Raw genomic sequence first — 26,373 nt, forward strand, 5'->3', positions numbered from 1 at the left:
TGCTGCGTGTCATTACTTGCTACGACCACACTCAACTAACAGATGGCCTTTGGGTGGGTTCAATACTATGCTTCCCATTTGGGGCACATTTTTATATCAGTGCTACCTTGGCTTAGCACAGCATACTTATATGTATGACTTTGATTTTCTTCCAAGCCATACATAGTCCTAATACCAAGCCTCATGTACAACTTTCATATATATTACAGAACTACATCACCTCTCTAAAGATCACCTGCTTGGTAGGTTTTCAATTAAGTTACTAACTAGCTACTGGATTATGTTTCGTGAGTAGGATTCTTGATTTTATTGTTAGCATATTTGCAGCCCAAGTGTCACTTTCGGCAACACTGAGCAAGATTTTGAAAATAGACATTTCTAAGGGATTCTTGTAGGGCAAGGACATTAATTCTATGGCTTGATGGTAGGTTGCCCACCAGTTTTGGAGGGGATGATACAAAGAATTTGAAATCTTATATAAGATCTGTGCCTTACAATCTTGTGGTTTCAGATGCATACGCATTTGTCCTATGAGGCCACCGTGTGATTCGGGAAAGGCTCGATTTTGAAATTCCATTCGATCAGTCCCCTCTCTCCTTTCCCCTGTTTTCATCTGCCCAGTCCTCTTGTTTCAGGGGAACCTCTCTGTATCTTTCGTACTTGAACTGACTACATTCAGGGGGTCCTTACGAGTTTGATGGTCTTTTGGCAAGACCACCACAGTGGCGGGCGCCAAAATACTGCCATGTTGGCGGTCATCCGACCGCTGTATTAAGAGTCACACAGCTAAGTCTGCCCAAAAACAGCCAAAATTCCAAAACCGCCAGGACACTGGAGGATGGAAAAGAGGCGGTCCCACCACCAGCACTGCCAGCCCGCCAAAAATCATCCAATCATATTACGATCCACAAATCATGAGATCGATTCTTCCATGGCGGAAAACCATTGGCAGTGCGAATAGCGATGGTCTGAACTCACATCAGTCGGAACACTACACAAAGTTGTTTAGTTTGAATATCCCACACCTGACACACATTCACACACCTACACACTGCACTATATAACACACCCCTGCACAACCCACAATCCTTGGCAACCAGAACAACACACACAACCACAGACAAGCAACATTTTAGAGAGATACAAAAAGCAAGAATAGGCACCCACGCACATATCACTATGCACACATCTCACACCTGAACAGCATACACAATACAATTTACTACCACACACGATACACAACTGTCACCCTCTCACATCACAGCACTCACACATCATCACTAACATTTTTTCAACCTTTTTTCACTACCTCACCTTCTTTCACTACCTCACCTTCTTTACCACCTCTACCATGTCCCCACAAAAACATCCACATTTCACTGATGATGAGTTGAGGGTCATGGTGGATGAAATTGTCAGGGTAGAGCCATAACTATTCGGAACACAGGTTCAGCAAACCTCACTAGCCAGGAAAATGTAGGTGTGAAAAAGAATAGTCGACAGTGTGAAATCTATAGGCAGTTACCCACAAGGGAGGGCCTCAGTAAGAGATGGAACAACCTCAGGGGGAAGGTACGTTACAAGGCATCCAGGCATAAGCTATCAATCCTCAAGACTGACTGTGCCCCCCCTACTACTTCCCCTACTTTCACATCATGCGAGGAGAAGTTCTTGGACATCCTGCATCCTGAGGGCCTGACAGGAATACTTGGGGGAGTGGAGTTGGGTAAGTCACTACAGCATTCATGTTACCAAACAGTTTTGTCTTGCATGCTCGCTGATCACCTTTCCCCACCTCAATGACCAAACCACCCAACACTCCTCTGTCCAAATACCCCTCTCTGTCATGCCACATGTCAACTAAACTCACCTGGGGCCACAGTGTTTGGGAGTGGCATGTGAAGTGCTGGGAACTGACAGCACTACACCCCCCGGAAGGCACTGTTCCACCATTAAGAAAACCAAAACAATGCACTAAATTTAAAATCTCTTGCATGTGAAACTGTCACTCAAAATAACCCATCCTGAATGTTCCACACTTTAACAGTTTATGGCAATGACAGCAATGCAATGGCCCACTACCAGTACCATTACAAGCACATCACAGCTACAGCTGTGTCCCATACCAAACTGGCCTCTGGGAAAAGCTTTCTAGTAATGTCATATACTCAGCTGGGGGAAAACTAAATGGCAAACTGGATGCACTTGCAGTACATCTCGACAGAGGCCCAGGTCAAATGGTTACTCCTATACTGTGTGCCAGCTCTGACACCATTGTGCATTGTTCAGCTTTTAGTTGACTCAATGTTGCCATACACCTTACTAGGAGAGAAATGTACATTGTCATGTCTTTATTCAGATAAGATATGAGGGTATCAGCAGTCACCTAAACACCAACGTACTCCGAGCTTGGAGCATACTGTATGCAATTGCAAATCTCTGTGTCCCACACTGCTCTAACCCAGATTTAGAAGCAGCTGGCATTGTAATTTCAGGGGATCATGCAAAGGGAGTGTGTGCATCTCACTTACCTTGTTTAGCTGACAAATGTATGCATTACTTGTTGCATAACTTACTGCAACTGTGTGTTCTACTTCTCCTACAGCTAACCTTGCCATTCTCAAGAGAGAGAGGATACCGGAGACTGCCACTACCCTTCTGGATGAAGGCCCCGGTGAGGAAAACACCCCTGGATGTTTGTACACTGAGGACTAAGCTGGCCTATTAGATACACCTGGCCAGTCAACAACTCTCAGCCTCACATCGACTCCTCCCAGCCCTTTTGCATCTACATCACAGACAACCATTAGCCCCTAAACTTGTGTCCCAAGGACAGTCTCTTCCATCATGTGCTCCCGCCCCCCAGTACAGCTACCTGAGTCTCCACTTGTCATCCCTAACAATAATGGTCCTGCCACCAGCGGGAGTGGGCACACTGTGCCAGGGCCACAGGTATGTGGGGGTAGGGTGCGTGGGAGGGGATGGTATGGACCAGAGGATGGGGGCTCCAAGGGACACAAATGACAAGGAGACCATCTCTCAAGTCTTGGGAGCCTACCGAAATTCCCAAGGCATGATGGGCCAGGTAAACTGACCATGATGGGGAAGACCCAAAAGCTGCAGAGGGACAATCACCAGGAAGTCATGCAGCAGTGGCAGGCACACAATGCATTCTGACTTCCTTTGCAGGTGTTCTGAGGGACATGAACACTACCCTAAGCATGTTTTGCACCCAACATCAGGCCTTTTCCACTAGCAATGAAACATCAGGCCCTTCTACATCTGTGACTGCTAGTGGAATTGAGGCCCTGCCAGGGGAAGGGAATGACACAGCCACCCTACCCTCTGTAGCAGAAGAACCCCCCGCAAACGTGGATGTCCACCCAGACATCCAGGAGGAGCAGATGCCAAGACCAAACTCACTGCCAGGAAGTGAACCTCTTCTGATTGGGTCCCCTTGTGTGTCACTGATACACCCTCTTGACTGTTCTGAAACCCAACTTCATGTACCTGTGGTGCAAGGACACTCAACTTGTATTTCCAAATGGTGTAGCAGCTACCCTGATGATTTCATCCACCATGACTGAACCCTTAACTATTTACTTTGTGTTATTTCTGTTTCAAATCACTCATTGTGTTATGCACTCCCCAATCTATACTACTTAACCACAGATCCTGTGTAAGTGTGAGGTATCAACCATTTACAACTGTCACGTATGACAACTATTGTAGCAAAATGTCCCTATCCAATGTTAAACCTTTGTTATGGTCATCACACATGTACTGGATAACCAGGATGCATACTGCATTGGGATTGTAAAATAGACATGACACAAATCACCTTTATTGTACATCTCCACATATTTATTTGGACAATGGAAATCAGCACATAGTGAAGTACTACTGTGGACTTCAAAGTTTCAGCTTATGTTTCATTCACTACCAACCCACAGAATACAGAGGTTAGGGACATGTCAGTCTTTCACCATCCTAGGAGGCATCCTTCAATGTATCATCAGCTAAAGCCTTATCACATATCCATGCCTTAGCTTCAAAATGACCATACCCCATGAAACAGACAGTGGTCAGTACTAATCTCCCCAGTCATGGAACCTTCCACTTACTAAGGTCAGGTATCTGTAGGCTTGCCACTCACCCATGTCAGTCTTCAGACACAAGCACATTGGTCTGCAATGAGGAAACACACTGACAGCTATGTACAAGTTAGTTCACATACAACACAAACCATAATGATGGTAAAGGGCCTGGATACCACATTATGACGTGTTAGACACAAATGGTCACACATATGGCATCATTTGAGCCACCTCCAATACAAAATAGGTCTTTTTTGTGGAAAGGGACAATTTCATCCCACTGTCCTGACAGTCTGGGCATAGAACTCACACACCACAAATCCCATGCTAAACAGTACCTGGTTTAATCCCTGTCCACTTCTCATGTCAGTCTGCAAATCCCATCTGCCCTGTGCCACTGTCTGAGATTGACAAATGAGCCAAACAGCCTATCTGCAAATCTGTGATTGACAAAGATAAGGTATAGGCCAGAGTGGGACACATACATCACATTGCCAATTCATAAGTACAAATGTGACTATGATTTGTTTTGAAAATGCACATAGACTGTATACATAACAGTTCTGTACGCAACTCCAAGTAACAACCTGCATGGATATCTGAGACATGGGCTTTGGAGCCACTTAAGACCTCAATGATGGTGGTAAAAAGAACATTACATGGCATGCATAACCTCATCAATACCCCATTAAATCTCTATTGTAACATCACATCACATAACCTTGAGTCATTTGAAGTACTGATTGATGAGACCTTCCATGATGTCCCCAGCTTCATCCTCATCGTGCTCATCCTAACTTGGCAAATCTGCATTTTCACCCCCAGAACCTGCTGGCTCCCTCTCATCTGGTATGAATGATATCTGACATCTCAGAGCAAGGTTGTGCAGCATGCAGCAGGCAACAATTATTTTACATACCTTGTAGGGTGAGTAGAGGAGGGCTCCTCCAGACTCGTCTATGCTGCGAAATCATGCCTTCAGGAGCCCAAAAGTCTGCTCCACAACACACCTTGTGCTTCCGTGGACCTCATTGAAGCGGACTTCCCCTGGCGTGGTTTGGTACCTCACTGGTGTCAATAACCAAAGATGGCTTGGGTAGTCAGAGACCCCTATAAGGTATAGTTACACCAATCCAAACTATAATCTTGGACAACCACACATATGGTAGCAGGAAAAGAGGTACAGATACACAACATATATGACTTAACCAACCAGCCAGGCCCTCTCTGTGTATAGTCATGTCATCAGCTGTGGGATATTGCTGTTCCGCATGATGAAGGAATCATGGACTGATCCAGGATACTTTGCACAAACTTTTAAAATGTAGAGGTCAGGCAAACAGACCACTTGGACGTTTATGGAATGGAAGTTTTTCCTGTTCCTATATACCTATTCATTAGCATTAGGCTACATGGGTGCCATCTATGGCTCCAACCACATGTGGAATGTGTCCCAAAGCATAGAAATCTGCCTTCACATGGACCAAATCCTCACATTAGGGAAATATGATGTAGCTGTCCAGGTGTTTTATCAATGCAGACAGTACAGTCTTCACAACCAGACTGAACATGAGCTGAAACACCCCTGCAGTTAGGGCCACTGTATTCTGAAAGGACCCAGTGGCCAGTGGAAGTTCAGCACTGACTTTACTTGAACGATGGGAAGTATGCTATTGGGTTTGAGAATGGCAGGCATCAGATCTGGCTTCAACTGACGACATAGATCCATAATTGTATGCCTATCCAGGCGATATATTTGGATAGCATGTTGCTCCTCCATGGTCTGCAGGTCTGCTAGGATGGTACATTGGAGATTGTCTTGTTCTCCTCTGGCCAGGGTAACTATGTGGGACAACACTAGAATGTATACACCATAAGTATGATCACACCAACGTCACACATATTTCTAAATCATGTCACATGAAACAATGAATATGTGGTATTCAGAACATAGCTAGGCAAAATAAGAATGTTTACTGTATTGTATTAGATCCCCTAAACACTTGCATGTTCTTTTAATGCAGATACATGTCACTGTCAGTAAAAATTACATCAACTAGTTGACATGTAACACATATTTGTTGCACCTGTACTATGTTCAGATTGTCATTAGTATGGTGACAACACTGCATCATGCACATAATTCAAATACCTCATTTTCACATCCTCTACTAATGACATGCACATTGATGCTTGTAAACATAAAGCCAGCACTTAACACGTTAACATAGATATGAGTTTTTAGTAAATGACGCACCTTTCATGACTTCAGAGTACATATATGAGCCCTAAAATGGCAGCTGCCTTACCTACAGTAGTGGACATCAGGAAGTGACCTGACACCGCCGGGTGATGTCGGTAGGCGGTTACAGCAATGGTGGACATTGCCATTGGAACACATTGCTGCCTTTGGTGGACTTGGGCCAATGTAAATGTCCACCGGTGGTGACGGTCCTATACATGGCGGATGTGACCACCATCTTCTGTAGAATCCTTCACTTGACTCCTGACACTGCTGACAGCAAGACCTCCACGACCTGAGATGATGTGTAGTGCCTCTGGGAGTAATCATGCCATGTCCTGCAGGTGATAGGGGCCTGCCTTCTCTCCAGAAGACAAGCTTGTGGAAGAGGTCCTACCCCTGTATGAACGGCTATATGGTCCACCAGAAGAGAAGGTGAATTCAATGCAATACCAGTGAGTGAAAAGTAGAATATATGATGATGTAGATGAAATGTGCATGAATGAAGGATTGAGCTATTATGTGTGGGTAGATGGACGTCATGTGCATAGAAAGATTATTACCCCTAATACATAGTAGGAAGTGTGTGATGTATATACCCTGATAAATATACATTACAGCATTAACATTAATGGTGGCATGACAAATAGTTGTTGAGTTATACCATTTTAAGGACATTCTTGTTGGCTGGTCATATGTTTCTAGCCAACACCTGGTACTGGTAATGCTTGTTGTATGGCTGACTCCATTTCACACATGGCTTGTGTAGGAAAGTACCATCTTGCCTGGCATGTTACCCCCATATTTCACTGTATATATGTTGTTTTAGTGTATGTGTCACTGGGACCCTGCCAGCCAGGGCCCCAGTGCTCATAAGTGTGCCCTGTATGAGTTCTCTGTGTGATGACTGACTGTCTCACTGAGGCTCTGCTAACCAGAACCTCAGTGGTTATGCTCTCTCTGCTTTCTAAATTGTCACTAACAGGCTAGTGACCAATTTCACCAATTCACATTGGCATACTGGAACACCCTTATAATTCCCTGGTATATGGTACTAAGGTACCCAGGGTATTGGGGTTCCAGGAGATCCCTAAGGGCTGCAGCATTTCTTTTGCCACCCATAGGGAGCTCTGACAATTCTTACACAGGCCTGCCACTGCAGCCTGAGTGAAATAACGTCCACGTTATTTCACAGCCATTTACCACTGCACTTAAGTGACTTATAAGTCACCTATATGTCTAACCTTCACCTGGTGAAGGTTGGGTGCAAAGTTACTTAGTGTGTGGGCACCCTGGCACTAGCCAAGGTGCCCCCACATCGTTCAGGGCAAATTCCCCGGACTTTGTGAGTGCGGGGGACACCATTACACGCGTGCACTATACATAGGTCACTACCTATGTATAGCGTCACAATGGTAACTCTGAACATGGCCATGTAACATGTCTAAGATCATGGAATTGTCACCCCAATGCCAATGGCATTGGGGAGACAATTTCATGATCCCTCGAGTCTCTAGCACAGACCCGGGTACTGCCAAACTGCCTTTCCCGGGGTTTCACTGCAGCTGCTGCTGCTGCCAACCCCTCAGACAGGTTTCTGCCCTCCTGGGGTCCAGCCAGGCCTGGCCCAGGAAGGCAGAACAAAGGACTTCCTCAGAGAGAGGGTGTTACACCCTCTGCCTTTGGAAAAAGGTGTCAGGGCTGGGGAGGAGTAGCCTCCCCCAGCCTCTGGAAATGCTTTGATGGGCACAGATGGTGCCCATCTCTGCATAAGCCATTCTACACCGGTTCAGGGATCCCCCAGCCCTGCTCTGGCGCGAAACTGGACAAAGGAAAGGGGAGTGACCACTCCCCTGACCTCCAGTGTACTCCAGACCTCTGCCATCTTGGAAACAGAGGTGTTGCTGGCACACTGGACTGCTCTGAGTGGCCAGTGCCATCAGGTGACGTCAGAGACTCCTTCTGATCGGTTCTTACCTGTGTTACTAGCCTATCCTCCTTCCTAGGTAGCCAAACCTCCTTTTCTGGCTATTTAGGGTCTCTGCTTTGGGGAATTCTTCAGATACCGAATGCAAGAGCTCACCAGAGTTCCTCTGCACTTCTCTCTTCACCTTCTGCCAAAGGATCGACAGCTGACTGCTCAGGACGCCTACAAAACCGCAACAAAGTAGCAAAGACGACTACTGCAACCTTGTATCGCTTCTCCTGCTGCCTTCTCGACTGTTTCCTGGTGGTGCATGCTCTGGGGGTAGCCTGCCTCCTTTCTGCACCAGGAGCTCTGTAGAAATCTCCAGTGGGACGACAGAATTTTCCCCTGCAACCGCAGGCAACAAAAGACTGCATCACCGGTCCTCTGGGTCCCCTCTCAGCACGACGAACGTGGTCCCTGGAACTCAGCAACTCTGTCCAAGTAACTCCCACAGTCCAGTGACTCTTCAGTCCAAGTTCGGTGGAGGTAAGTCCTTGCCTCCCCACGATAGACTGCATTGCTGGGTACCGCGTGATTTGCAGCTGCTTCGGCTCCTGTGCACTCTTCCAGGATTTCCTTTGTGCACAGCCAAGCCTGGGTCCCCGACACTCTAACCTGCAGTGCCCAACCTTCTGAGTTGTCCTCCGGCGTCTTGGGACTCCCTTTTGCGTCTTCGGGTGGACTCCGGTTCACTCCTCATCCAAGTGCCTGTTCCGGTACTTCTGTGGGTGCTGCCTGCTTCTGTGAGGGGTCCCTGACTTGCTGGGCATCCCCTCTGTCTCCCTCATCCAAGTGCCGACATCCTGGTCCCTCCTGGGCCACGGCAGCATCCAAAAACCCTAACTGCGACCCTTGCAGCTAGCAAGGCTTGTTTGCGGTTTTTCTGTATGGGAACACCTCTGCAAGCTTCTTCACGACGTGGGACATCCATCCTCCAAAGGGGAAGTTTCTAGCCCTCTTCGTTCTTGCAGAATCCACAGCTTCTACCATCCGGTGGCAGCTTCTTTGCATCCTCAGCTGGCATTTCCTGGGTATCTGCCCACTCTCGACATTGTCGCGACTCTTGGACTTGGTCTCCTTGTTTCACAGGTACTCAGGTCCAGAAATCCACTGTTGTTGCTTTGCTGGTGTTGGTCTTCCTTGCAGAAACCCCCTATCACGACTTCTGTGCTCTCTGGGGGTTATAGGTGCACTTTACACCTACTTTTCAGGGTCTTGGGGTAAGCTATTTTTCTAACCCTCACTGTTTTCTTACAGTCCCAGCGACCCTCTACAAGCTCACATAGGTTTGGGGTCCATTCATGGTTCGCATTCCACTTTTGGAGTATATGGTTTGTGTTGCCCCTATACCTATGTGCTCCTATTGCAATCTATTGTAACTTTACACTGCTTGCATTACTTCCTTTTGCTATTACTGCATATTTTTGGTATTGTGTACATATATTTTATGTATATTTGGCATCCTCATACTGAGGGCACTCACTGAGATACTTTTGGCATATTTTCATAAAAATAAAGTACCTTTATTTTTAGTATATCTGTATATTGTGTTTTCTTATGATATTGTGCATATGACACCAGTGGTATAGTAGGAGCTTTGCATGTCTCCTAGTTCAGCCTATGCTGCTCTGCTATAGCTACCTTCTATCAGCCTAAGCTGCTAGAAACACCTCTTCTACACTAATAAGGGATAACTGGACCTGGCACAGAGTGTAAGTACCCCTTGGTACCCACTACAAGCCAGGCCAGCCTCCTACATTTTGAGGAAGGTTATGTTTGGCTACTTGCACTAACTTAAGTTTTCACTCAATTTGTTTTTGGGATGGAGCATGTAGACATGACTTTCTCCTCTTCTTTGTGGCATCCATGCCCATCAGAAAAAGGGGATCTGGTGTGACATCGCCAAGAAAATGCGGACCCTGGGGGTCCTCAGCCGGTGGAGCACCCACTATAGGAAGCGGTGGGAGGACCAGAGAAGCTGGCCCCGAAAGACCGCAGAGGCCCAGCTGGGGATGTCCTCCCAAGGGGGAAGGGGTTCCAGTTGGCCCTTGACCCCCTTAAAGGCCTGCTTATTGGCAGTGGCCTACCGAGAGTTGGATGGGTGTTTGAGGGCAGCACAGCAGCCACAAGGGGGTAAGTACTCATTACACTCATTTACTTTCTTCTTGCAGCTTAGTGTGCGATGTGAAAGAATCTAAGCTGTAACAATGTGGTAAGTGCAAGAGGTAAAAGATCTCATACGAACACCTAGATGTACAGTCCTCAACACTGGTACACAGATGTGCACATAGTATTGTGTTTAGGGACATATTACTCACCTATGTTACCCCTTCTGTACAAAAGCAGATGATGATGCACGTGTGACTGTGCTATATGTATACCACTATAATGCTATATGTACCCTGCTGGCTGATCCTTGTCACCTACAGATCCATACTCCCAATATCCTGATGGTAAGTTGTCCTGGTCTTTGCCCTCTGTGCATTCTAATGCCCCTTGATACATTTCTATGTGTAACATAGAGCCTGACAAGTTAAAAACAGTCCACCTATTTCTGAGGTTTCAAATGAGTGTCAACTTATTGTGAGGCTGTGATCTCAATCTGACATTTCACATGTCACACTTGCTTCACTTACTCAAACCTGTAAGGAGGTGTCCCCATTGGTAAGTGAGGACTATACATTGGCACCTGTAATGTTTCAGCAGAATGGACATCCTACATGTTGGAAACCATGGTGGTATGAATAGACTCTTAGTGCAAACCATATAATTGATATAAGAGCTCAGAATATTAGTACTATGTACATGTTCTTTGGATGGGAAATGGCTACACAGGAATTTCCATAATCCAATGTGTTGTGGGTATGCTAAATAGGCCAAGACATCTTATTAATAGGTACAATCTACACTGGTGTTTGCCAACATCATGTGTACATTGTTAGGTTCTGCCATATATCAAAATTGTGATGCAACTTAAACATACTTACTTTTGCTATTGTGGATATGTTTAGAAGGCTTTTCATATGGAATCCTATTGTTTGCACTGACTTAATAGTGTTGCAGGTGTGGTAGTTCAAATTCACATGTTGGTGGAATGGTATGTGTAGTCAGTCATTTGGCTTACCTCAAGGTGTATGTCTCTATCATTGTAACTTAAGAAGTGGTTTATTGCATTGCATTTTTCCTATACAGATATGAGATTACTCATGTCTAAAGTGTGGATAGTGACGTCACTTAAATAATTGGCTACTGATGTTGCACTCATCATGATTAGTTGAAGTGTATGTGGCCATCATGCACATGACAGGTGTCCATTGTATTTAAGGTGTTGGTATGCGACCTGTGGTTGTCTGTGGGTAAATCCTGTGGGCTAAGTAGGTCTCTATAAGTGTACATAACTTTCTTTTCAGGTGGAGAATGACTAAGATGAGTAGATCCACAAAGTCTGTATAATCCTTTTCTACAACATTATTGGTACATGTGTTGATGACATGGATTTAGCCTCCATCATACACCAAATTTGGATATGCCAAATAGAGTAGGTGCATGTGAGCAATTACAATTGTGAAGGTTGTAAACACTGTGACATGAAATGTTTTTGCTTGTATTCAACATGCTGTCTTGTGTTTAGCATTTGATGAGGTTCCTTTCCTGGAACATGACATCAGGTCATGTTATCAGTATGTGTAGATTTGGTGTATGTGTTATGTGGAAATCAGTGTTACCACCATTTCCCAAAGCTTGGTTGTTGTTTTACAATGTTGATGTGGATAGGGACCCAAAATCATGTTGCCAAGTCAGCTTGTGATGGAATGGTTAGTGTGATAGCTGTACTGATAGGATGATATTGTTGTTGTGAGATAGGTGGCTTATGTGGTGTGTGACATAGTTATTATATAGGGGCGTGGATTGATTGTTGTTATGACATGATGTTGGCACCAACCTGATTCTACCTGTGGGTGTAGTACACCTAGATGTAATGTTATTGATGTGTATAGTGTGATGTAAGTGTATGAAAAGAATCTGATGACCCTGCCTCTCTCTGTTTTCGAGCATCAGCAGGTAAAGGAGACTGGGCACAGCCGAGTGGGGAAGATGTTGTCAACTGGACTTCCAGTCATGAGAACATCAGTGCCGAGGGATCCAGAGGGCCGTAGGGCGAGGGGAGTGCCACGGGGAATACAGGATCCATGTCATCTTCTTTGGAATCCTCCTTCAGTGGACACTCCCTGGAGTTGGCGGACCCATCTGGGACCACCCAAGCATCATCTCTGTCCGTTACCCCCTATTTCTACTACCGCCCTCTCTGGAGCTCCCCACCGAGTTTGCTGTGCCCGCTCACTCAAGAGGGTGGGCGTCTCCTTTGCTGCAGGCAGCTCTGCCCTAAATCCTATTAGCCCTGCTGCCCTCAGTGAGGATGCTGTTGACCTCCTGAGGTCCATCTCAGTGGGTCAGCCAACCATTGTGAATGCCATCCAAGGACTGGTAACTTCAATCCAACAGAGTAATGTGTTCCTGGAGTGCATTGATTGTACACTGGCTGGCCTACAGAGATCCTTTCAGGCTCTGGCCTCCACACTAAGGGCAGCCAGTCACCCTTTGTCTACCGACACCCTCTCTACCGTCTTCTTCCCAATCCCAAATCCCTCTATCCAGACCGAACCAAAGCACACAAACAGACAGGCATGCATCCACCTCACAAAGACAAACATAAGCACCACAAAACACACCACCGGCATGCACACACGCAACATTCAGATGCACAGACAGCAACAGTCACAACCTGCCCTGACACCCACACTACCCCCAGCATCACACACAGCACACCTGACACAGCTGCAGACACCACACCAACATTCACAGATGCAGCCCAGCCACTACACCTATCCTACCCAGAGACAGCACTACAGCAGACCCACAGACATCCACCCGAGTCACCACACCTGCAGACCCCATAGCAATTGACATTCCTACATGCAGAACATCAACCAGACCTGCAGACACCACCCCAACACAGTCACCCACCCACCACAGCATCCCCCAGCACCTCCACCCCATCCCAAGACACACAAACGCCCTCACTCACCTACCCAACAGACACCCACCACCCACAAGCATACGTCCCACAAACATGCACCCAAGACATCCACACCAACACCTCAGACAACCACTCTCTCTCCCTCCACACCCAAACTCTTTTGCTATGATCGTCCCTGCGTGTGTAAGAAATCTTTCCTTTTTGAGTTCTCCCTTTTCCCTACTCCTCCACCCCGTGAGAACCCTAAACGTTCAGTTTCCCTCCCTAAGTCCGACCCTTCCACCTCCAAGGCCTCCTATAGACCCCCGTATGTACCCATGCCCCTCCCCCTGCCAAGAAGTCTACCCCTCCCAAGAAAACCCATCCCTCCCCTAAGCCTAAACCCCTCCAAAGCCAAATCCCAAAGGCCCCCCTCCCAAGCCTAAGCCCAACCCCTCCCCACCCTCAGATAATCTCTGAGGTGCCTGCCTGCCCCCTTGAAGCCCCTTGGAGGTAACATGGCAGTCAGGAGTCAGGTTCGGGGCACCCATATGAGCACTGTGTGCACAAAACCTTACACCTATGGACTGGCCAGTGGCCTTTGACTTTTACACTGATTATTTCTAAATATCATCTAACCAATTTTGAGATTACATTGCTGTCCTGCATTTCTGTTCCTAGGGGAGATTTGTTCCTGGCTGACATTTGTTGTGTGTCAGTATTCGTGTGTGGGAGGGCTTGTGCTACCTGTATTGTTAGGGCAGTATGTGAGGTTGTGTGCAGTGCTTTTGTCCCCCAGTGATAGGATGTATTTTGGTGTGATGGGCATGTGTATTTTGGAAACATGTTGTTGTCATGGTATTGTGTGGTGTTTGTGTTGACATGTGTTTATTGCTGTGTTGTGTGGCTTTGTGTGCTTTGACTGTGTGTGTGTTTTGTGCATGGTATGATAGATACGATGTGCTGTGTGTGTGATGTGTATGTTGATTGGTAAGTTGTATGGTTATGTGATTGTGTATGTTCCTTCCCTGTTGGTTGTATATTGTGTTGTATGTGTGATGTGTCCCAGGGTAGTGTCTATTGTGAGTGCTTGCCAATGTATTGATGATGGTGCAGTTGTGATGTTGTTGTGACGTGTTGTGTGGTATTGTGTGTGACTGGGCCTGTTCTGTATTTTCATGCATAAGTGTGTGTTTTTGATGTGTGTGTGTGTTTGTGAGTGTGTGTACTGTGTATGTATGGCTGTGTGTGTGGCTGTATGTGAGTGTGCGTGTCAGTGTAAAGTTACGTGTGAGTGTCGCCCGCGCACTTCCTTCCAGATGGTATGTTGCGTGAGTGTACAAACATTGACAATATACAACAGGTAAGTGTGTGTACTTACAATTGCTGTCTTCGGCGGTGGTGAAGAGTCCGAAGTCTTTGGGCAAGCAGAAGCAGCAGGATGACGTCTAGTTGTGGTTCTGTGGCAGCCCCGGACGAGTATGTCTTCTTGAAGGTGAATATTTACTTTTATGCCGTATGTTTCCACTTGGGTTCTGTGGCGGAAACATTGGTGGTGTGCAACCTCATAATCTGTCCAGCGGAAACATGGTCTCCGCTGTCCTGCAGGTGCCTTCTGTCACCCTTGGCGGTCTGACCGCAGTGGCAGTGCTGGTGGTGCTTTGGCAGTATTCTGTTGGGAATACCGCCATAGTCATAATTTGACGGTCTTCTCCGCCAGCCTGTTGGCGGTACAACTGCCACTGGCAACATAGCGGTCCTGAGACCGCCAAACTCGTAATGGGGCCCTCAGTGTAGAAGCTGGTATGCTTCACAAGACTTTGCACAATGGTGTTTTTGTGTGTTGAGCTGATTTCCGGTTTGAATGCTTTTGCATGTGACACTGGTGATCTTTACTTTTCTTTTTTCACAGTTTTTCTTGGGGTATTCTGTGACATGGGTATTTATTGTCTTCATCGTGATTGTGTGGTTTTGCTTTTTAGTTGTGCATCCCTGTCATTTATGAGGTATTATAGTTATATTTTTTTGTCTTTTTACAGCCTTGAAAAAGTCACAAGTGTGATGAAACGTGTTCAGCTGTAGATGAAAGAATGTGTATATTTTCAAGACATGATCGATCTGACCACATGTCAATAACTGATTTGGATTCTGCCTTATTTGTACGCATCCTAACACTTTGAATTTAAAACTCAAGTTAGACTTGTATTTTGAGTGAGTCTAGTAACTTTTTTTTTTTAAACCACATAAATACATTGCACACAAAACCATTCTATGCTACATAGCAACAATCCACATAAATGCACTCCACACCATGCCACATAATTCCAATTATCATATTGTCACTCAATGCCACACAGTTCCTCGCCACACAATTCAGCTCTACACATTTCCATTCCACACAGTTTGACAACAAACCACAGAATTCTACAACACAATTACACAACAGACCATATACATCCAATCCACATCACAGAATTCCTCATCATGCCACAAAATTCAACAGCACACCACATATTTAAACTCCACTACACTCCGCAACACAAAATACCATTCCACCTAATTGCACTCCATGACACACAATTCCACTGTACATAATTCCAGTACACTCAATACCACATAATTACTAGCAATCATAATTCCACTGCACACCATGCCACATAACACCACTACTGATATTCACTTCACACCACTCCATTCCACACCACACAATTCCACAACTAGCAATTCCAATACAACTCAGAATCCACTCCACTCCATAACACATGGGTAAAAGACCTTGTCATTCACAGTGCCAGTAGTTCTACCTCTCTCAAAAAGAAAGATCTATTGGCTTTGTCAATGCTTGTTTAATGAAGCGCCAAGTGCACCTTTGCGGACAGATGCGTGTATTTAATTCTCCATAATGTCACCCATCCATCCAGCGCCACACTAGCAGACATATATATGCATGTGCAATGGCTATTTGTGAGGCCAGCAAATGTGATCACCAGCAGTTAAGTTGCTAAATTTGGATTCACCTGAATATACTTTTGATCACGTGGTTATAGCTATATCCTCCAGCTGGCTGCTTCCAGTGAACTGGATATGACTAATACTGACAAATCCCCACCAAGTGATCACCCAGAAAAGTATTTCAGGAATGCCAGGGATAAAATACACCAGAATACCTGTAATCATTTGACTGAGCTTCAGGAACTCTGGGCCTGATTTAGAGTTTGGACGACGGTGTTATGTCGATATTTTGCAGGGGCTGGGGCTGGGGAGGGGAGGGGGGGGCAGTTACTAGCAGCTATGTAGCAGTCACACAAGTATTTAGGTAGGACAAAGAAAAACACCAGAGTCGGAGGCACTTGGTTTACTCGGCTACGTGATTGGAAGTCTTCACACGACCCCGCTTGTCCGTGCAGATCTTTAACTGTCCACACGTGGTACGAGGGGCTGCTCCACTATACCCTCCGAGAGGGTAACACATTTGGGACACCCCTATACCTCATGGGTGTGTCGTTTCAACTTGTCTTGCCAGTTCTGTCACTGGCAGGACAATACAATCCTCCCTTATTTTCAAAGAGCAAAAAACTCAAAACTCTCAAACAAAAACAACCACACAAATAACCTGTCCCTCATTAACATTGTCATGCCATCATTCACGTTTAAACTGACATATTGTTTGTCTGCCCCCCATAAATTGCCTTGATCAAAGTATAATTCACATTTTAGCCTACACCACAGCACTTCTACCGCAATCTGAACAACAATTACATTACATGGTCTTTCAGGCGAGTGGAGGGAGTGGTAATACCTTGCAGCCCATACTTAGTGTGGGTACTCTCACCATCCTCCTTGTCTGACTGATCCAGTCCACTGTCAACCCTGGAGGGCACATTAGCAGGGGCTTTACTATTGCTTCCGCCCATTGGTTCTGAAGCATCGCCAGTAGACTCAGCGCCCACCAAGCCATCGTGTCTAGATCTGATCTTTCTCCCTCACTCTCAGAAGCCGCTCTCCGATGAAAACATTTGAAATAAGAGAGGTTTCTCATGACCTCCTCTTCACCTCGCCGGGCAGTCATTTTGGTCCTGTGCATCTCAGTGATGACCCGGGGATGTCACTCATAGAAGAGCCGAAATTTGTCCCCCAGTAACCGGTCTTTATGAGCACCTCATAACCAACTCGCAAGGTGGACTCTCATGCTCTCGTGTTCAGGTTGGCCAGGTTTTTGGCAGTGTGTCGTTTCTCCAGTACTTGTTGGTTATCCAGGGGGGAAGGACCCACCCCAGATGGTGGGAAATGAAATCCTGTATTACTTGCCCCATGATAAGATGCCCCAGGGCCTGCCCCATGGTGAAGTGTGGGGTCTGGTGATACTCCTGTACGAAGAAGTAAGTAGCAGTCGTTGATGAGGACTAAGGTGTGTCTCCCATCAGGGAGGCTTCCAAATTCTAAGCTGGCACACACCCGGGGCTGCTGGGTCCTTGTTCAGTTATCACCGGGCCGATGGGGAAGGCCTCCCAAAGGCCTGACACCAGGGGCAGGAGTGTACTACCGTCTCAACCAGTTCATCCATGAGCGGGCACCACACTTTCATGCGTTGACAACTGTTGGTTTTGACCATGCTTTGGTGACCTGCATGGGCTAACTGCATTACTTGGTATGTGAGGCTGCTGGGGATAATAAGTCTGTAGCCTCGCAAGAGACAGCCATGGGGATCAGCTACAAGCTTATGGCGGACATGATATAAGCTGTTCAGGATGCGCTGTGCTGCAGGTGTGCACTAAGCCTAGTGGGCCTTGAACTGCTACCACCGACCTGTTCGGACTGCCTCTAGGGCTCTCTGAGGATACTCATCGAGAGCGGTGGCTTGGCATATGATGTCTACCGACATAGGTAGGGGTGGGTTTGTGAGCAGTTGGTGACTTACTTGACGTACTCCTCAATTTCCTCTGCCTCCTCTTCTTCCTGTGGAGTTCTGGCACGGGGATGGTGTGACAAATAATTGGTAGGGTTGGAAGTCCCTGGTCTGTACACTACTTCACAGTTGCACTCCTGGAGTTGGAGCATGCATTTTTCAATTTGCAGGGGTGGATTCGAGGCTGTCTCTCAGAAGAGTGCAATGAGGGTTTTGTGGTCGTTGGTGGCCACTAAAGGATGTCCATAGACATACATCATGCCCAGTGTATTGCTATTGCCTCCTTTATTTGCGAGTATTGCTGTTCTGTTGGTGTGAGAGATCTGCTCACAAACGCCACTGTTGCCCTTTCTGCACTTTCTAATCATTGCATCAGCACCACTCTGAGTCCCTTTGGGCCTGCATCCACAGCAATTTTGGTATCCCTCTAGGGAGAGAAGTATGTTAGGGTAGTATCTGATGACAGAGCATTTTTTGTGGCCGGAAATTATTGCTCTAGTTTTTCACTGCATACCCAAGGAACAGAGCACTTGGTTAGGTCCTGAAGTGGTTGAGTCAAAGTAGTCTGGTTCTTGAAGAAACGGCTGCAATAAACTACCATTCCTGGAAAACTGCAGACTTTTGACACTGTGGAGGGTGCAGGAGTTCCTTCGATATCTCTCACTTTCTCCAGGTCAGGCGCCACAACCTCCGTCGAGAACGTGTCTCCAAAAAAATTGATTATCTGCTTGAGGAGCTCACACTTACTTCGGTGAAAGGTGAGCCCTGATTCCTGAATTCTTAGAAGGAGACTTCTTAGCCTGTTGTGGTGTTCCTGTACTGACTGGGCATATTTGAAGATGTCCACTTACGTTGATTACGCCTGGTAGACCTGACAATAGTTCTTGTATGGTGTTCTGAAACACTTCATCAGCACTTGAGATCCCAAAGTTGAGTCTCCGGTATTGCCACAGGCCCACATGAGTGGAGAATGTTGTAATGTGTCTCGACTCCTCATCTAGGGTGAGCTGATGGTATCCTGAGTGTAGGTCTACCTTCAAGAACCAACTGCCTCCGCTTAGTTCCCCAATCAAGTCATCAATGATAGGGGTCAGGTCACAAACCTGACGAAGATCCTGTCCACCATCTCACAAGTTTAATTGGATATTATGCACTTGTACTAAGGCAAGCTGGATATCTGTCACATTTGTGGCAGAGTAAACATGTTGGAACTCAAAATCAGCCCTTGGTGTACTTTTCTTTTCTGGCATTGCTTGTGAGATTTTTGGCTTTGCTAGTGCTTGTTTTGTCGTATTTTCTGTAAACCATTCTTGTTGGGGCACCTGCTAGTTCCACATCAATATAAAGCAAGCATTGGCAAAGGCAATAGTTCTTGCATTGGCAAAGGCCTCTTGGCTTTGCCAGTGCTTATTTTGTTTGTAGATTTTTGTATGAAGCCAAACATTGCATGAAAACAAGCACTTTCTAAGATATATATATATATCTATCTATCTATCTATCTATCTATCTATCTATCTATCTATCTATCTATCTATATATATTTATATATATATATATATATATATATATATATATATATATATATATATATATATATATATATATATATAATGTGCATACTCTGCAAATATAGAATGTCCCCACTTAAAGTTAGGTAAGCCAGTGGCTCAAGTAGGCTGAGCCTCTGCCCCATGTTGAAGGAAGATAAATGTGAATGAGAGCAATATATGAACTGATGAAGAGGGTTATATAAGAACCTCTAACGTATGTGAAGTATATAATTTCAGACAAATTTACAGGCCTTGGCTTACACCAGAGCTTTAAAAAAAGTAATTTATCCCCTTATTTTATAGTTAAAAAACATAATTGGAGGGCTTTGGTTCTCTTAAATCCTTGGACCTGGTTGCCACTGTACATACGATAGCTATGTTCCTGTGGCACGCTGCGGTTTGGCATCCAGCAAGTGTTTTTTTTATTGTTGTCCTTTACTTTTGACTCTCGAGACCCAGGCTTTTTAACACTTTTAGGCTCCCGACTTGACATTTAAATGGTGTCTGAGGATTACTCAATGAATAGTGAGAGCAATGAAGACACTTTTAGGGCCCCAGAAATATTTAGAGCATTGTCACTCGTGTGGTAAATCCCCAGCACGCTCGTGCTTCTCGCGCTGCTAGATTCCGCCATGTCATGCGACTCCTTCGGGCAGTCTTGCCAGCTAATAAAGCATGTTCCCATTCTGGCACTTACCGTTTGGAAGCATTAGTTCAAGAATCTCAACATGCGAAACGCCAGTGACTAAAGAGCCATGTCTTGCTGAAGGTGGCCCACATCGCATTGTATCACGTGGTACCTCTCCCCTGAAAGGCTTGTAGGCGGTGCCACTGAAAAATTGCGGGTGCGGGGTGCAAATTATGCCGCACGGTTGGTTTATGTGGGACGAAAAATTAAATTATGCAGTTTAATGCGACACATTTTGTGACAGTATGGCATCGTTATTTTGTGTACTTAACAGACGGTAACACCTTCTGGGTAAAGCTTTTACCTCTTTAAAAACCTAATGTAGTAATAGTAACTAAAGGACGCGCTGTGCAGGAACACGTGTCGCCACATTTTTGGCAACTTTTGATGCTACTGAGCTAGAAACACATTTTGTTGTTAAAATATGCAGATTATGCAGCAGATAATGGATTAAATGTCAAATTCATAATTAAGTGGAAAACACCAACACAGAACCACATAATTCCAGTGGCCCTGCCTCTATGGATTGGATAGAGTCGGTATTGCGTTTTACATATATTTTTTTTCTGTTAAAATCCTCGCAATCATTCTGAGGCACAGGTCAGTTAATCTCTCCTTTTTGCTGGCGGCCAGGCCAGCGTGCATTACCTCCTTGCTTCAGTCCTCTGGTTGACCCGGGCCCCCCTTCTCCCCCACCTGGTGAAACCTCGGCAAATTGTCTTAAGTAAGTTTGCAGAGCAGACCCCGGGGAAGTCAGCACTGAGGCGATTGGGGAGGGTTTAATAGGATTAGCGAGGTGTAATCCCCTTCCACCCTTTTGTAGTTCAGGCATCCAAGGAGACCCCAGAGCTGGAGGGGAGAAAGGGCCTTTCAGCAGCTCCGCCACCAGATCACAAAACCCCGGGAGGAAGGATGGGAGGTGGATGCAGACATGACAAAGGGCAGGACATTGGATAGAGGGGTTTGGGCGAAGATGAGAGGGCCCTGGACCCTCGCCCAGCAGGGTAAAAAGAGCAAATGCTGCGGGGGCTTTGGTGGGCCACTTGCTGCCGATTTGACTTGGGATGGAGAGCCAGTTTCCAATAACGCTGGGGTTGCATTGTTATTCTCTTCTTGATTTTATTTGAATTCAAAGCCTGAAGACAGTGAAATAAAAAAAGGTCTACCCATAGCGCTTCGTTCCAGAAATCCTCCCCACGGAAACAGAGGACCCGCTCATTTCTAGGCCCTGTCCTCAGCAACCCATCCCAAAATATACTTAGGTGGCAGGCCCACCACAGCAGGTCCCAGGAGAGCATCGAAAAACCCTGGGCGGGTGCTTTCTGGGGCAGGTGCTCTCGTGTACTGAATGCATGCACTTATTTCGCGTTTCTTCACTAATGCAATAGTTTTAATGGACGAGTAACATTACTTCTCAGTAGCAAACAGGTATTCAGAGTTAGTGAGTATCTGCACTTTTATATTTCAGTTTCAGGCATTGACTACAGATACATGATTTCCCCACGTTGCCCATCCTCCCATAGCACAGTAGCAGGACATAAAGGCCCCCTTCCCTCCATATCAACACTCCTCCAGCTGACCCTTGACTTCCGGTATCCCTCCCAGCAGGGCCCCCGTTTCCCTTACCCATTACCACACTCCGCAGTCTCAGAAGAGAAATCCACGTCGGTTACGCAGGCTTTCTTCCTGCCAGAAAAAAATTAACCAGGCCGACCTTTTCCCTGAACCTAAATTTCGCGTTTCGACTTGGTGGGTTACACTGCGGTCTGAGAAGCGGCCTCACTCTTGTCCCTTCCGGACACTTTCCCCAGATGCAGCGGGAGCGGAGCCTTCCTATAACTCCCTTCGACTCCGTCCTCCTCTTCCTCTCTCCCAATCCCTCCCTTCCATCGCTTCTGTTCACCTGTTGGTGCTTAGAATGAAACCTAGGGTGATGTAAAGTGCTACAGAAATTAAGAGCATTTGTACATCTACCAAAAAAACTCACTTTTTCATGGCGACAAATATACTACTGTTGACATAACGTCATATTTCTGTCATCACTCTAGCGGACACCAAGTCAGCTACATTCTTACTCCCACAGTTGCTGCTGACTGCAAATGTATTTGTCTTTTTTTTGTGACATACTGTTGTACAGTGGCTGGCCTCAAAGTTTCAAGTGATGCCCACTTCTTCTCTCTCTGTCTCACTATCGCTCTCTCTTTGTATAATTATATAAATTCACTGAAAAAAAACAAAGATTACAGGGACGTTATAGTTAGGTTCTGAATTTACTCCTACAAAACCATAGAAATTCAGCAGTTATAGTTAGTTATTTCAAGTAACTATAACTCGCTCCCTAAGGTAATTATAACCTTTGTTTTTTTCAGTAAATTTCAATATTTTTTTTTTAATGTAATGTAATTTAAATTACTATACGTTAATCCAACCACCGCCGCGCACGGCCTTTGATCATGCGCAGCGGGTTTGGCCACAGGGCCTGCCTCTGTCAGTGGATCTGTGAGTGGGTGCGTGAATGTCTGATTGGGTCTAAAAGTGGGTCTGAGTGGGTGTATGAGTGTGTGAGTATGTGTGTGAGTGGGTGCATGAGTCTATGAGTGCATGTATGAGTGAATAAATTAGTGTATGAATGAGTTTGTGAATGTTTGTAATTATTATTTGCTTATTCTCGATTAATTGCAAATATCGCAAATGGTGAAGAAAAATCATTTTAAACCCATAATTTGACCCTCAAACATCCCTATATCTCACTCCTGGGGTCAGGGTACCTCCACCCTGACCCCTTATGCTACTTTTCATTTTGTTCTTCAGCCCCAGGGACCATGATCCGGGACCTTAAAATGGCAGTTGCAACTTTCTGTTGTGGGTGTGGCCAGCCAATTACAGCGCTTTTGTTCGCTTGTGCATTCGCGAAAAATCCCAAATTATATAGATATATAGATATCAGATATCAAATTTAGATTTTCTTTAATTTCTTGTCAACTACTGAATAGATTTACACCAAATAACCAAAAGAATAATCTGCGGAACAAAATCTATCTTTCTGCCAAATTTAGTGTAACTCCGTCCAGCGGTCCGGGCTGTAGTCATGTTCAAAACACAGATGGGAATTAACATGGGGAAAGAATGTTTTTTTTTAAACCTCCCCCCTTATTCTTTGCCCCCACTTGACGGATCACCCCAAAACTTTCAGTGCACAAGAAGAATCACCAGCACACTTTTGTGGGGAATATTTAGTGAAGATTCGTCAAACTGTGCCAAAGATATAGTAAAAAATGCTTTTTCTATGGAAACATGGTCATAGCTATAACTACTGTCAGTATATTATATATATATATATATATATATATATATATATATATATATAATAAATAACACCACATACTGGCAGCCGCCAGTAGGTAGAAAAAGCATTTTTTTACTTGCCTAGATCTTTGTGCCGGTTGATGGATCTTCAAGAAATGTTCCCTAAAAATTTGATGCTCACTCCAGCTGCAGTCTGGAAAGTTTTGAGGTGATCCGTCAAGCGGGGGTGAAAAAAAAGGGGGGGTCTCAAATAATTCCCATAGGGTTTTTGAACAGGACTATAGCCCGAACCGCTGGACGGAATTACATCAAATTTGGTAGAAAGGTAGCTGTATAGATAGGGATGCGAAGGCTGTGCGGACTCTCTCAATCTCGTGCTGAGATCTGATTGGCTGCCAACACTTAAACAGGGAAGCGTTGGCAGCCATCTTGGGACTCAGTTTCAGCCGAGTCCCAGTAAAAAAGATGAAAAAAAAACAAAAGGGGCCAGGGAAGGGTCAGCCTGACCCCTTAGCTCTGTTGGTGGGGTCCCAGAGGGCCACCCCATGGCAAAAACATTTTTTTAAAAAATCTTCAGCTGGAGCCATGGTGAATCTGGCAACATTTTTAATGAAAAAAAAAAAGCGTAACCTCCCCTCTTGTTTCACTGGCGCCCCCTGAGTGGACCAGGTCCCCAGTAAAATGGAAAGGGGTGGCTGCACAGTTCCCCTTCCCCGCAGCTCCTGGGACCACCACCTCTAATAGAATGCGGGGGGCCGCCTGGGTACCCCTCCCCCACAGACTGCCACCTCCCCAAGACTTTAATAAAAGAATGAAGGGGTTCATTTTGGACCCCCAGCCCTGGGGACCACCACTTCCCTGGGGCTATTTCATATTGGAGGGGTACCTCACCACCCCCTCAAGGAGCTATTAATGGCCCTGGGAACCTCCACCCCATTGGCCGGCTCCTGCTATGTACCGGGGTGCCCACCCGGGGACATTGATGTTTGCTGTGACAGCTCCCACCAAGTCAGCTCAAACTCTCCGCCCGAATGAAGTGAGAGCTGTCAAACAGCTCTCACTTCATGGGAGCGGAGGTTTCCTCTGCTTCCCTGCACACAGAGATGCATGCAGGGAAACAGAGGAAACTGCTCTCATATGGAGGGAGCTGCTCGGAGGGAGGTCCGCACGGCCTCCCCTCTTTTTTTTTTTTAGGCATAGCCCCGGGGAGGTAGCAGTCCCTGGGCCTTAAAAGGCCTACTCTGGGGGGTGCCCCCCCAAACTTATAATTATGTATTGGCCTTGCCCCGGGAAGGTGGTGGTCCCCAGGGCCCATATCGACCATGAGGAGAGGGACTGAATGCTCCCCCTTCCTCATTTATATTAACATGCCCCCGGGACCTGGCCCACCAGGGGGCTGAAATGCAAACAAGTGCGAGAGACCATGCTTGCTTTTTTTTTTGTTCACATTTTCACAGATTCACAGATCCTCTGCGATTTTCATTGCAAAAATTTAAAGAATGCTTTTTGACACAGGTGGGTCCCTAGGAGACCCCAGCACCAGGTGTAGGAGGTCAGGGTATTCCTAACCTGCCCCCTTTTCTTTATTTTTAACTTTCTTTTTTGGGGACTCGACTGAGTCAGAGTCTCAAAATGGCTGCCAACGCTTCCTGGTGGAAGTGTTGGTAACCAATCAGATGAAAGTATGAGATCTGTCATATTTGCGGAGGCTCAGTGTCCATAGATATCTATATATTTTTTCCTTTAATATTTCCAAAACTACTGAAAGAATTTACACCAAATTATAAATCTCATGCTTTCTGGACCAACATCAAGCTTTCTGCCAAATTTGGTGTAATTTCGTCCAGCGGTTCAGGCTGTAGTTGTGTCTAAAAATCCCTAAGGATATTGCATGGGGAAAAAGTCTTGTGGGATTCCCCTCTTTTTCTCACCCCCTACACATGCACATTGTTGGTGTTTTTTTCTCATTCAGGCTCACTTAACTCTGCCCAGGGAGGGCAGTATTGCCAGCATATCAGGAACCACAATCATCCTTGGACCAGAGGGGATAAGTTAATGGGGCTCTTTTATTTATGATCTGTTATATTATGGATTCGAGTTTGGTATCCAATACCAAGTTGGAATGATTGCATAAAAATGTGTGTTTGTTTTGGGGTGGTCCCAGCTGTTAGCAATCCAGTCAGGCTGAACCCTCAGACCTAGTATAATGGGAAATAGATATGCCCACATGGGCGATATTAATCTGAATAACGATAGAGACCAGGGTGTGATATGGAATCTGGTAGTAACAGATGCGGGAGGTCCACGTGGGCGAGTCCGTTCATGTATATTGTTACAATATGATTGTGTTTTGTATTGATTATATGTGCTGATAAGTTGGTGACCCCACAATAACAGGTAGTTGATACTTGACTATTCCTGACATGGTGACAAGGTGATACCCTGAAACCAGTCCCAGGATGCTTGTTTCCCGTCCAGAGAGGATTTGGCTTGGCAGTTCAGGCTGGACTGTTCCCCTGAGGAACAGGGTCAAGACTGATTTGCATATGGTTGGGTCCAAACTGGGGTGGCATGGTGAGCAAAAGAACAATGGATTAA

The sequence above is a fragment of the Pleurodeles waltl genome, chromosome 3_1 (genome assembly GCF_031143425.1).
Source record: "Pleurodeles waltl isolate 20211129_DDA chromosome 3_1, aPleWal1.hap1.20221129, whole genome shotgun sequence".
Taxonomy (NCBI): Eukaryota; Metazoa; Chordata; class Amphibia; order Caudata; family Salamandridae; genus Pleurodeles; species Pleurodeles waltl.